At 41.2% G+C, this 14,709-nt stretch overlaps 1 pseudogene; it reads left to right on the top strand.

Moving 5' to 3' along the window:
• Positions 1 to 11,120: 11,120 nt before the first annotated feature.
• LOC695804 (eukaryotic translation initiation factor 2 subunit 3 pseudogene) lies at positions 11,121 to 12,550 on the top strand (annotated as a pseudogene).
• Positions 12,551 to 14,709: the final 2,159 nt, after the last annotated feature.

Below are 14,709 nucleotides of genomic sequence, written 5' to 3'. Positions count from 1 at the left end.
TATTCCTGTTCTTTTTATTTTTCATTGGTATAACTACGTAAGCTGTAAGGATAGCTTAAGTGGTTTTTTTTTTTTGCTTTTTTTTTTTTTTTGACAGAGTCTCGCTCTATCCCCCAGGCTGGAGTGCAGTGGCGTGATCTCAGCTCACTGCAACCTCCACCTCCTGGGTTCAAGCTGTTCTTCTGCTTCAGCCTCCCAACTGGCTGGCACTACAGGTGTGTGCCACCACACCTGGCTAATTTTTGTATTTTTAGTAGAGACGGGGTTTTGCCATGTTGGCCAGGATGGTCTCGAACTCCTGACCTCATAATTTGCCCACCTTGGCCTCCCAGAGTGCTGGGATTACAGGCATGAGCCACTGTGTCTGGCCAGCTTAAGTGGTATTTAACTGGGGTATCATCTGTATTTTATTTTAATAAAGTAGGGTCTCATGATACTTTCCAACTTTTGAGGACAGTTTTGGGGATTTTGTTGTTTTGTTTGTTTGTTTGAGGCGGAGTCTCACTCTGTTGCCCAGGCTGGAGTGCAGTGGCGCCATCTCGGGTTCACGCCATTCTCCCGCCTCAGCCTCCTGAGTAGCTGGCATTACAAGCGGCCGCCACCACTCCCGGCTATTTTTGTTTTTGTATTTTTAGTAGAGACGGGATTTCACCGTGTTAGCCAGGATGGTCTCGATCTTCTGACCTCGTGATCTTCCCGCGTTGGCCTCCTGAAGTGCTGGGATTACAGGCGTGAGCCACCACGCCTGGGCCTTTTGTTATTGTTTATATATAGAGACAAGGTCTCACTCTGTTCCTGAGGCTTGAGCACAATGGCACAATCATAGCCCACTGTAACCATGAATTTCTGGGTTTAAGCATTCCTCCCACCTCAGCCTCTTAAGTAGCTAAGACTACAGGTGCAAGCCACCACACCTGGCTAATTTTTTATTTTTTGTAGAGAAGGCGTCTCACTATGTTGCCTAGGCTGGTCTTGAACTCCTGGCCTCTAACGATCCTCCTGCCTGTCATCCCCCTTCAGCCTCCCAAAGCGCTGGGATTACAGGGAATTTTTTTTTTTTTTTTAAGAAGTCAATACATGTTTAGCTCCGAAGATGCCTGGAATTTTCCTTATGAACAGCATAGTCATCATTAATGAAGATGAAAACTTGTTAGAAAAGAGCAAGTTTTTCTACGTAGCAACTTTGGAATGTGACATTTTGTAAATTCTACATATTCCCTTCAAGGATTAATTAGTCATTATTTAAAGTTTTCTTGCTGTCCACAATATTCCTTGGTAATGCCAAAAAACTTTTATGTCTTTTCTTGAGTGGTGACAAAACTTAGACTTGAACCTAAATTCAGAAATCAAGCCTTTTAAGTTTAAGCTCAGTTACAATTATGTTGCGTTGTTTTCTTTCATTAGCCATTTTTTGAAAGAGTAGTGTTGGGTAATAACTATAAACGATAGTGCTTTTTTGAATAAGCATACTGGGACTTCAAAGATCTAAATTAAATCTTGTCTTTCTAAGTTATTTTAGGAGGCTATATGCTAATTTCATTTATGAGGTCATTCCAAAATTTCTGGAACCTTCTTTTCAGGGAGTTGTCTTCACAATTAGTATGCCAGCCACACAGGAAAATCTTGGTATTTATAGTCACAGGACTTGCCTTTTTTCAGCTCAGGAGTTTTCTGTCATTTCTTACATGAAGTCCTCACTTCAGCCTATGTAGTGTTTACCATTTCGATTTTGTCTCTCCTTCCCCTGCCTGTAACCCTCATCTGAGAAACTCCAAACCACACAGATAAAGGAGCGAGACGGGGGCAGGAGACTCTACTGTTGCTGCATGGTATGAGATGCCCCTGAAAGAGCAGCTATGTAGGTCAAGGTGGCAAGAAGTGTGCAATAGTCTGCTCTACAGCTTACTGGAAATAAAATGTAGCCAGGACATTTAAATTGTAATACATCAGGATGTCTGTATGTGGTTTCATAATTTTGTTTGCTCCCAAACAAATGAATTTTACCTAGAAATGGAGTGGGAGAAATTTCTACAAATATGCCTTAGCTGTAGTTTGGATGGAGTCAGAGGCTGAGGCTATGAGAAGGTGCCTATAATAAGAGGGAGTTAGTGGCTGACAATTTGCTTGGTGGTTGTGTGCAAGATGAGTAAGAGGGGAAAGACCAGTGTATGAAGGAGACTAAGGAAAATCCTAACAGGACAATTTAATATTTGGAAATTGTGAACCTTGACTCTCCAACTCCAAACCAATCCACCTCCTCTCATTTCCCCATCATGCCTTTATCTCCTTGTTTTGATTACTCTCCTCATTCATTCTTCTGAGATGACTTACCCAATCTCAGAGTTCACCCTGCAACCTTGTTAAAAAAATTTTTTTAAATTCTTTTTTTTTTTTTTTTTTTTTTTGAGACGGAGTCTCGCTCTGCCGCCCAGGCTGGAGTACAGTGGCCGGATCTCAGCTCACTGCAAGCTCTGCCTCCCGGGTTCACTCCATTCTCCTGCCTCAGCCTCCCGAGTAGCTGGGACTACAGGCGCCCGCCACCTCGCCCGGCTAGTTTTTTTGTATTTTTTAGTAGAGACGGGTTCCACCGTGTTAGCCAGGATGGTCTCGATCTCCTGACCTCATGATCCGCCCGTCTCGGCCTCCCAAAGTGCTGAGATTACAGGCTTGAGCCACCACGCCCGGCCTTTAAATTCTTTTATCGTCATTATAACTTTGTATCTATTTCACCATCTTTCACAGGTTGGAAAGTATTGTTTCTAACTTTAAAAAAGCTATGTGATGGGCAATGATAGTTCATGCCTGTGATAGCAGTACTTTGAGAGCCCAAGGCAGGAGGATCACTTGAGCCCAGGAGTTTGAGACCACCCTGGACAACATAGTGAGAACCCCATCTCTACAAAAGGGAAAAAAATGAGCCAGCTGTGTGCACACCTCTAGTCCTCCCAGGAGGATGTGGGGCAGCTGAGGATTGCTTGAGCCTGGGAGGTCGAGGCTGCAGTGAGCCGTGTTTGTGCCACTGCACTCCAACCTGGGTGGCAGAGCAAGATTGTCTAAAAAAAAAAAAAAAAAAAAAAAAAAAAGCTACTTGTTTTCATTATTGTCAGGTTTCCGGACCCCTATTTTAGCAGTGTTTTCTTAAAGCCCAGGGACGAGGCAAATGCAGGATTCTGTTTTGTTTTGTTGCCCAGAATGGTAATGAAAATGATCATCTGTGGGGTAGGTGGTAATGAGATGGAGGAGATATTTTCACCTTTTGTTTTGTCCATACCTGAAACCAGAAACTTGGGGTGTGTGTGTGTGTGTGTGTGTGTGTGTGTGTGTGTGTGTCTGTGTGTGTATGTGTGAAGTGTTTAAAAAATGACATGAAGTGTACCCTATCAAATTTTTTTTTTTTTTTTTTTGAGATGGAGTCTCCCTCTGTTGCCCAGGCTGGAGTGCAGTGGCGCGATCTCCACTCACTGCAAGCTCCGCCTCCCAGGTTCAAGCCATTCTCCTGCCTCAGCCTCCCGTGTAGCTGGAACTACAGGCGCCTGCCACCTCGCCCAGCTAATTTTTGTATTTTTTAGTAGAGACGGGGTTTCACCGTGTTAGCCAGGATGGTCTCGATCTCCTGACCTCGTGATCCGCCCATCTCGGCCTCCCAAAGTGCTGGGATTACAGGTATGAGCCACCACGCCCGGCCCCTATCAAAATTTTAAGTGAACAGCACATTATTGTTTACTAGATGCACTTCATTGTAGAGCAGATCTCTAGAACTTTTTCATCTTGTATGACTGAAACTGAGTAGCCATGGAACAATGCCCCATTTCTAACTCCTCCAGCCCCTGGCAACCACCATTTTACTTAATGGATTCAGTAAGTTTGACTACTTTAGATAATTCATATAAGTGGAATCGTGCAATATTTGTCCTTTCATGACTGGTTTATTTCACTTGGCCTATTTTTTTTTTTTTTTTTTTGAGATGGGGTCTCACTCTGTCACCCGGGCTGGAGTGCAGTGGCGCGATCATAGCTCACTGCAGCTTCAACTCCTGGGCTCAAGTAATCCTCCCTCCTCAGCTTCTTGAGTAGCTGGAATCATAGCTGCATATCACTATGCCTGGCTTAAAAAAGTTTTTGTTTTTGTTTTTTTGGTACAGACTGGGTCTTGTTTTGTTGCCCAGGCTGGTCTCAGACTCCTGGCTTCAAGTGATCCTCCCGCCTCAGCCTCCTGAGGTTCTGGGATGATAAGCGTGAGTCACCCCATCCAGCTGACTAAGCCTAATTCTTAAGGATCATTCACACTGTAGCCTATGACAGAATTTCCTTCTTTTTTAAGGCTGAATTATTCCATTGTGTTTATATCCCATATTGTCTTTATTGAACCATTGATGGACATTTAGGTTGTTTCAATTCTTGGCTATTGTGAGTAATGCGACTATGAACATGGGAGAGCAAATATCCCTTTGGGATCCTGTTTTCAATTCTTTTGGATAAATACCCAGAAGTGGGATTGCTGCATCATATGGTAGCTCTATCTTTAATTCTTTGAGGAGCCTTTATACTGTTTTCCGTAGCAGCTTGACCATTTTACATTCCCACCTTTAGCGTTCAGGGGTTCCAGTGTCTCCACATCCTTGCCAACACTCGTTATTTCTTGTTTTCTGTAAGTGATATTACTGATTTTATTGAAAAGATTTCAGAAAATTTTGAGTTATAAGTAGACAATTTTAATGTAGAGTGTAAAGCTTAGGAAATTGTGAGGAATTGAATATGAGGCTTCAGATGGACTATAATTACATGTATGCACTGCCCTGATTTATTTTTTATACAAATTATAGAAATATCTGCATTGCTTCAAAATTTGTATAACTGTAGGTTTGAAATATGTCATGCACTTTATATAAAATTTTATCTATTATGATAATGGTTGTACAACATCATGACTGTACTTAGTGCCAGTGAATGATACACTTAAAAATGGTTAAAATCTTAAATCTTATTTACATTTTAACACAATTTTTAAAAATGCTCCCAAAATTGGGTCTATTAAAAGTCTCTGGCCAGGCGTGGTGGCTCACCTGAGGTCAGAAGTTTGAGACCAGCCTGGCCAACATGGTGAAACCCCGTCTCTACTAAAAATACAAAAATTAGCCGGGCGTGGTGGTGGGTGCTATAGTCCCAGCTACTCAGGAGGCTGAGGCAGGAGAATTGCTTGAACCTGGAAGGTGGAGGTTGCAGTGAGCTGAGATCATACCACTGCACTCTAGCCTGGGGGACAGAGTGAGACTCCATTTCAAAAAAAAAGAGTCTCTGGTAAACACCTTATGTCTTCAAATCCTAAAAATCACCATTTGCATAATTGCCAAGTGTAAGTGAAAGAATATGATTTTTTATGTAGTATGAATTTCATCTCTATGAACTTCATTTCTAACCATTTCCTGGTGCCAGTCAATAGATGTGGCAGTTGTTACTGAGCATTCTTGAACCTCCTTTTAGATAACAGAAGTCGGGGACAGTCACATAGTCTTCTACTGCCTCTGCTCAGCCAAGAGCATTGTAATATGTTTTCTTCTCTATGCAAACCACCAAAGGGGGTGTGTGTATGTATGTACATGTGCATATGAATATATTTAATCCTGATTAACAAGATACTGAAGAAAGAAAGCAGCTGTGTTCTGTACTACTTTAAGCATTTAGTATAGGAAAAGAGGCATTTCTGCAGGTAAATAGTTTTATAAATATAACTCATCCTGTTTCACTGCTGTAGCTACATATCTAGGGGTAAACCTACAGGAGGTCAAGCAGCATGTAACTAGGGAACTCCTATATTTAGTTTAGAAAAATTAGTATGATACTTCGCAGAGACTTCTGGAAGAAAATTAATTTGCATTATATTAGAAAGGAATTTAGAATGAGGGAATGAATAGGTCTTTGCATCAACATACGTGCTATGATTGAAAGGCAAACAAAAACTGGTCAGGGCTTGGTGACTCTTCTTCCCTAATAAGGGAAATATTCATGATATTTTAATTAAAAAATATTAAGAAAAAAGTTACAGAGAATATCCCAATTTTAAAAAGTTTTATATACATATGTATTCCAAAATGTAAGTAGTAGTAACTTTTGGGTGATGTGATTATGTATTTTGTACTTTTTCTACATCTTCTCTAGTTATATATAATATTTAGCTTTTTTTTTTTTTTTTTTTTTTTTTTTTTGAGACAGGGTGTCACTCTGTTGCCTAGGCTGGAGAGCAGAGGCGCAAATAGGGTCACTGCAGGCTGGACCTCCCTGGGCTCAGGTGATTCTCCCACTTCAGCCTGCTGAGTAGCTGGGACTACAGGCACATACCACCATGGCCAGTTAATTTTTGTATTTTTGGTAGAGATGGGGATTCACCATGTTGCCCAGGCTGGTCTCGAACTCCTGGGCTAAAGAGATCTGCCCACCTCAGCCTTCCAAAATGCAGGGATTACAGGTGTGAACCACTGTACCTGGCCTTAGCACTTTTCTTATCATAAAATAAAAATGATATATATATAGCAAATGAAATGTTATTCCCTTTACAGGGGTGGGAGCTATACTTGAAATGTTTGTTGTTTTCTTTTCTTTTCTTTCTTTTTTTTTTCTTTTGAGATGAAGTTTCACTCTTGTCGCCCAGGCTTGAGTGCAGTGGCGCCATCTCAACTCATTGCAACCTCTGCCTCCCAGGTTCAAGCAAGTCTCCTGCCTCAGCCTCCCAAGTAGCTGGGATTACAGGTGCCTGCCACTACAGCTCGCTAACTTTTTGTATTTTTAGTAGAGATGGGGTTTCCCCATGTTGACCAGGCTGGTCTTGAACTCCTGACCTCAGGTGATCCACCCGCCTCAGCCTTCCAAAGTGTTGGGATTACAGGTGTGAGCCACCACACCCAGCCGAAATGTTTGTTGTTTTCATCAAATTTTCTTTTCTTTTCTTTTCTTTTCTGACTTGGAGTTTTACTCTTGTTGTTGGAGTGCAATGGCGTGGTCTTGGTTCACTGCAACCTCCGTCTCCTGGGTTCAAGAGATTCTCCTGCCTCAGCCTCCTGAGTAGCTGGGATTACAGGGGCCCGCCACCATGGCCGACTAGTTTTTGTATTTTTAGTAGAGACGGGGTTTCACCATGTTGGCAAGGCTGGTCTCAAACTTTTGACCTCAGGTGATCTGCCTTGCCTTGGCCTCCCAAAGTGCTGGGATTATAGGCGCGAGCACCGCGCCCGGCCCAAATTTCCTTTCCATGGATGAATGGTAATGATAACAACCATCCACAGCCTAGGAAAAAGACTCATAATTTAAGTATTCTAGCCTAGAAATACAAGCTGTCAAACTAGTGGGCAAGATAAAAGGCTTAGAGTTGCTGATGCAATTATTTTATATAAAAAGAATATGCAGCAGTCAAAAAATCTTTAGCCAAGTGAATAGATAGTACAACTATATTGCACACACATTCTAGAAGAGAAGAATATGGAGAAGAACCAGAGATTATACTTTCTATATGTAAGTTCAAGTAGATCGTAGGCTAAGAGGTTTCATTTATATCAGCAACTAATTTATGTGTGTCTGTATTATTCAATGTAGGATCATTATAGATATGAGGCATTTTAACACTGCAGATGATTTTTCAGTATTATCTGAGGTGGTATAGTCATAGATGCACTTGATCTTGCTTCTTTTCTCATAGCTAAAATAAACTCTAGGGTTGGGCATTAAAAACTACAGTTTTGGCCGGGCGTGGTGGCTCACGCCTGTAATCCCAGCACTTTGGGAGGCCGATGCGGGCAGATCACGAGGTCAGGAGATCGAGACCATCCTGGCTAACATGGTGAAACCCCTTCTCTACTAAAAATGCAAAAAATTAGCCGGGCGTGGTGGCGGGCGCCTGTAGTCCCAGCTACTTGGGAGGCTGAGGCAGGAGAATGGTGTGAACCCGGGAGGCGGAGCTTGCCGTGAGCCGAGATCACAGCCACTGCACTGCAGCCTGGGCGACTGAGCAAGACTCCGTCTCAAAAAAAAAAAAACAACAACAACAACTACGGTTTTAGGCATTTAAGCAGTAAGAAATTTCTATTCTATTTAGAAATAAATTTTACAAAATAACAATGTAACTGGTATGATTATTCATTATTAACTAAGAACAAAGCCAATTTTATGTGTGTACCTGAGTAAATTTATAAAGCAAACTCCTTAGCAAAATATTGTCAAGCTCCCTGTATTCAAACTAAGTCAAAATATTAAAAATCTCTGTATTTTGGAGACCAACTTAAATATGTTCATTTTCACAACCAGCTCCCAAAAAAAATAATTAAGAATTGAAAATGATAGCTACCATGTGAACATATCTAATTACTGGGAATTTACTTTGATCAGCTTTGGTTCTGAAATTGCTATGTCTCTAGATTTAGTAATTTTGCATTAATTGACTGTACTGCAATGAATGGGTTTGTGATGATTCAGGTACAAGATTGAGACAGTGAATTCAGAATTTATGGTTTTTTTTTTTTTTTTTTTGAGACAGAGTCTGGCTGTGTCACCCAGGCTGGAGTGCAGTGGTACAATCTTGGCTCACTGCACCTCCACCTCCCAGATTCTAGTGATTCTCCTGCCTCAGCCTCCTGCGTAGCTGGGATTACAGGTGCGCACCACCATGCCTGGCTAATTTTCATATTTTTAGTAGAGACAGGGTTTCACCATGTTGGCCAGGCTGGTCTCAAACTCCTGACCTTGTGATCTGCCCGCTTCAGCCTCCCAAGGTGCTGGGAATACAGGCATGAGGCACCGCGCCTGGCCCAGAATATATGTTTTAAATGTGCCTTTAAGTAATAACATATAATACAGAGTTTTAGAAAACAAGGGTTACAATTGTTATGGACTAAACATTCATTATGTTGATGCATAGATTTCAAGACTGAAAAATCACTAGTGAATTATTTCAAAGCTTTAAAAAAGACAGTGAATTTCATTCTGCATCATCTCTCAGTGCAACTTAATCTTTCTTCTTAGAACCATAATAAATACAAATAACCACACTAAAAGATCTAGCACATCCTTATTCACACATTTTATAGTGCAGTAACTGGGAAGGAAAGTACTGGCTTTTAAGTAATCCTACAAAACAATTTCAGTTGATAGAACACCTGCCTACTTATTGGCAACACTACCAGTTCTTATGAAGCGTATTTTAATGCTCAGCAGCTCTATTGAGGTGTGAATGCAGCTAAGTTTGCACTTGCTGGTTAGTCTATAAGACGGTCCAAGTATCTACAAACTGCCTTGAAAATAGGAATGATATCTTCTGGATCAAATGAAAACTTTACATGTTGTGAAAACGAGGATCAAAAGACTGTCAGTATGATTTATTAGAAGGGTTTTGGGCCAGGCACGATGGTTCATGCCTGTAATCTCAGCATTTTGGGAGGCTGAGGTTGGAGGATTGCCTGAGCGCAGGAGTTTGAGACAAGCCTAGGCCACATAGGGAGACAGACCCTTTCTCTACAAAAAAACAAAAAAAATTAGCTGGGTATGGTGGTATGCACCTGTGGTCCCAGCTACTCAGGAGGCTGAGGTAGGAGGATTGCTTGAGCCCTGGAGTTTGAGACTGCAATGAGCCATGATCACACCACTGCAGTCCAGTCTGGGCAACAAAGCATGAGACCCTGCATGAGACCCTGTCTCAAAAAAAAAAAAAAAAAAAAAAAAGAAGAAGAAGAAGAAGGATTCTGAACTCCTAAACAACACATATGGTTATTGTCTTTAAAAATTAATGCACATGGCCAGGCATGGTGGCTCACGCCTGTAATCCCAGCTCTTTGGGAGGTGGAGGCGGGCAGATCACCTGAGGTCGGGAGTTCAAGACCAGCCTGACCAACATGGAGAAACCCTGTCTCTACTAAAAATACAAAATTAGCCGGCCATGGTGATGGGCACCTGTAATCCCAGCTACTCGGGAGGCTGAGGCAGGAGAATTGCTTGAACCTAGGAGGTGGAGGTTGCAGTGAGCCGAGATCATGCTATTGCACTCCAGCCTGGGCAACAAGAGTGAAACTCCATCTCAAAAAAAAAAAAAAAAAAAAAAATTAATGCATGTATGTCTGTTATTCTCATTTAGGTTTCTATTTTGTCTATTTATTTCACTGATGTATCCCAGGTACCTAGAGCATTGTCTTTTAAAAGTGTTTTTAATTAGAAGATGATTTATTTTATTAAATGCTGTTTTGCCACGCTGTGAGATGGTCATGTGGGTTTTCCTCACTTACTTCTTATGATTACATATGTAATAGATTTTTTAAAGCCAACTGCATCATTCTAGATTACTGTGCTCAAATAACCAGTACCCACTCTAGCTAAAAGGAATGTATTGAAGTGATATTTGGTAGTTCAGAGAATCTCCTCAAAGGCCAGATAAACAGGCCTGGAAGCTACACCGTTTGGAACAATGCCCAACTCACACAGCAGGACTGTCCCAGTTAAGACCACTGCCGTGCACCAGACACTATAGTTTGTACCGCTGACCTAGGGCACCAGACACCATCCCTAGAACATTTGCTCTTACTGCTCCAGGAAGCTGGATGTCTCTGTGGCCATCTTTACTATTTCCAGCCACCAGCTTCCAAATTAAAGACTTGTATGAGTACATTTGATTTGTCAGCCCAAGCAACAAGGGGAACCGAGGAACAAATCTGGCTTCTATCTTGGGGACACAGAGGTTCATAAGGTGAAGAATTGCCAGACATGAGAAGGTTACTTAAAGGTGCTAGGTGACCAGAAAGAATGATAGATCAAGGAATCTTTGGATTTGTTTGAAATAAAGGTATCAGTTAGTCTGTGTAATTAGGTAGCATTCAGTGAACTTAACTTTGAAATATAACTTTGAAATGAAATGCAATGGAACTTGGCTGTATAGGTAAATAAGGATATAAAGAATACAGACACTCCCAAATATCTAAAACATATAGAACACTATGGATCTGTGTATAATTGGGAATGAGAGAAGAGGAAGTAGTTAAGGCTGACACAGGTTTTGATGATGGGGTAAATGGTGATACTTCAATAAGATGAGGAACAGAGGAGATGCAGATATTGTATGTGCATGGAGGCGGGAGTTAGAAGATAGTTTGGGACTTCCTTCCTCTTCTGGCAAGATGGCGGGCGGAAAAGCTGGAGTGACTCTGAGGCAGCTGCATCTTTCCCGCCGGGATCTCACCACCTTGGATGTTACCAAGTTGACGCCATTTTCACACGAAGTTATCAGCAGACAAGCCACCATTAATATAGGTACAATTGGTCATGTGGCTCATGGGAAATCCACAGTTGTCAAAGCTGTTTCTGGAGTTCACACTGTCAGGTTCAAAAATGAACTAGAAAGAAATATTACAATCAAGCTTGGATATGCTAATGCTAAGATTTATAAACTTGATGACTCAAGTTGCTCTCGGCCAGAATGTTATAGATCTTGTGGGGGCAGTACACCTGATGAGTTTCCTACAGACATTCCAGGGACCAAAAGGAACTTCAAATTAGACACGTTTCCTTTGTTGTCTGTCCTGGCCACGGTATTTTCATGGCTACTATGCTGAAAGGTGCAGCAGTGATGAATGCAGCCCTTCTGTTGATAGCTGGTAATGAATTTTGCCCTCAGCCTCAGACATCTGAACACCTGGCTGCTATAGAGATCATGAAACTGAAGCATAATTTGATTCTACAACATAAAATTGATTTGTTAAAAGGAAGTCAGGCTAAAGAACAATACGAGCAGATCCTTGCATTTGTCCAAGGTACAGTAGCAGAGGGAACTCCCATTATTCCAATTTCAGCTCAGCTGAAATACAATATTGAAGTTTGTGAGTACATAGTAAAGAAAATTCCAGTACCACCAAGAGACTTTACTTCAGAGCCCCAACTTATTGTTATTAGATTCTTTGATGTCAACAAAGCTGGCTGTGAAGTTGATGACCTTAAGGGTGGGGGGCGTGTAGCTGGTGGTAGTATTCCAAAAGGAGTATTAAAGGTGGGTCAGGAGATAGAAGTAAGACCTGGTATTGTTTCCAAATATAGTGAAGTAAAATTCATGTGTAAACCAATCTTTTCCAAAATTGTATCACTTTTGCAGAGCATAATGATCTGCAATATGCTGCTCCAGGCAGTCTTATTGGAGTTGGAACAAAAATTGATCCCACTTTGTGTGGGACAGACAGAATGGTGGGGCAAGTACTTGGTGCTGTCAAAGCCTTACCTGAGATATTCACAGAAGTGGAAGTTTCCTATTTCCTGCTTAGACAGCTTCTAGGTGTACACACTGAAGGAGACAAGAAAGCAGTAAAGGTGCAAAAGCTGTCAAAGAATGAAGTGCTCATGGTGAACGTAGGATCTCTGTTGACTTAGTGCTGTCAAGGCCGATTTGGGTAAAATTGTTTCGACCAATCCAGTGTGCACAGAGGTAGGAGAAAAGATTGCCCTTAGCCGAAGAGTTGAAAACCAATGGCGATTAATTGGTTAGGGTCAGATGAGAAGAGCAGTGACAATCAAGCCACCAGTAGATGATGACTGAAGAATACCGGTTAAATAATACATTTGGATGGAGTTGGAAGTTCAAATTTCTCTTAACAACTGGGGGTTTATTTTCAAAGCGATATTGGGGAATTGATTTCACAGTTTGTTACCTTAGTAGGTAGCTGTAAGGTTGTTCTCATTTTTTGTGTGTGTGCTTATGAAAACTTAGCTTAGGGACTACAATTAATATAAAAATTGGCATAATGTTGGATTGAATCTACATTTTGGCAGAAGTTAAGTATTCCCATATAATGTCAAAATTATACATCATGCAGTTTGTTTGTTTGTTTGTTTGTTTTTGTTTTGAGTCTGGCTCTGTCACCCAGGCTGGAGTGCAGTGGTGTGATCTGCAACCTCTGCCTCCTGGATTCAAGCGATTCTCCTGCCTCAGCCCCCCAAGTAGCTGAGATTACAGGCGCATGCCATCATACCTGGCTAATTTTTGTATTTTTAGTAGAGATGGGGTTTCAACATGTTGGCCAGGCTGGTCTCTCCTGACCTCAGGGTGATCAGCCCACCTTGGCTTCCCAAAGTGCTGGGATTACAGGCATGAGCCACCTTGCCCAGCCCAAGTCATATGGTTTGAAATGAAACTTTGCTACAACCAGCCTTTGCTGTAGCACACACATATACTACTGAACTTGTTTGAAATAAATTTTCTTTCTTTTTCATGATTCATCTTTGAGTAGCTCAGGCTGAAGGACTGAGGTACCAGTAAAAACTTAAAGGCACAAATTCTCCTTGAAGACCTTCTCCCTTTTCTTTGTCCCCATATTTTATGTTGCTTTATCTTTAAAATTTTGCATGAAAAGGAAATTAATGGGTTCAAATGAAATTGTCCTTTAGAGCATGAGTACTTGTTTCCATGGACAAATCTTTTTCTCCCCTTGCTCTTCCTGGCCTGAAACATGGGAAACCAGAGTCAGAGGTCAATGCCTTGGGATTTTTTCTGCATTGTTTTATGCCTGAAATCCAATAGTCTTCCTCCACTGGAAAATACTGTTATACCAAATAATTCTAGATGAGTAACAAAGATCTTTCCAGGCCTTCATTTTATGTTTTTCTTAACTGTTACATTATCATGACACAGATTGTAATATTACTAATTTCTGGACGTTTCAAAAGGTCAAGAAGTAAAAGATGTTGGAAAGCAATGAGTAAGTCCTTTTCATTTTTAACTTATTCCCCATGTCCCTATACTTACTTCCCCATGTCCCTATACTTACTTCCTGTGCTTTATCTTTTTTATTTTTTTAGAGATGGAGGCTCGCTCTGTCATCTAGACTAGAGTGAAGTGGCACGATCTGGGCCCACTGCAACCTCTGCCTCTTTGGTTCGAGCGATTCTCGCACCTCAGCCTCCCGAGTAGCTGAGATTACAGACACATGCCACCACATCCAGCTAATATTTATATTTTTAATAGAGATGGGGTTTCACCATATTGGCCAGGCTGGTCTCAAACTCCTGACCTCAGGTGATCTGCCCGCCTTGGCCTCCCAAAGTGCTGGGATTACAGGCGTGAGCCACTGTGCCTGGCTTATTTTTCTTTATTTATGTTTTTGCTTCATAAGAGGTTCTGTTAAGCAGTGATTCCTAACTCTCGCTGATATTAGAATTGCTGGGGAAGCTTTTTTAAAAAAAATGCCCCACAGAGATTCTGATTTAATTGGCTTGGAATAGAATTCAGGCATTGATATCTTTAAAAACTCCCCAGTGTTGAGAAACAAATTTAGAGAGTTGAGAAGCGGGTATGTTAAATTACAGAATCTTACTGAGTTTTGGTAGTCTGATAATATAGTTTGCTTTGCTTTTCTTAAATTTGCATTGAGATGGGATTTAAGGCATATTGTGCTCTTTTGAATGTTGAAGTTGCATTGAAGAAGTTTAGAAGCTCTGGCTATGGGTTATCTAAGTTGATGTTTTGAGGAGGCATATTAATTTTATAAACTTGGCTGACTTTTAAGGTTGTAGCATAGAAATAAAACAATTTTAAATAAAAAAAAAGTTTAAAGTGCGTGTGGGACATCCAATTAAAGAAGTCTAGAAGGTAGGTAGTAGATATCAAGGTCTGAGAGAGATCCAGGGTAAAGGTACAAATGTATGAGCGGTCACCATAGATTGGTCATTAAAGCCATGGGCTTGGTTGATATGTGAGAA

This window comes from Macaca mulatta, chromosome 1 (genome assembly GCF_049350105.2).
Source record: "Macaca mulatta isolate MMU2019108-1 chromosome 1, T2T-MMU8v2.0, whole genome shotgun sequence".
Lineage (NCBI taxonomy): Eukaryota > Metazoa > Chordata > Mammalia > Primates > Cercopithecidae > Macaca > Macaca mulatta.
This window is presented reverse-complemented; position numbering and strand designations above follow the sequence as displayed.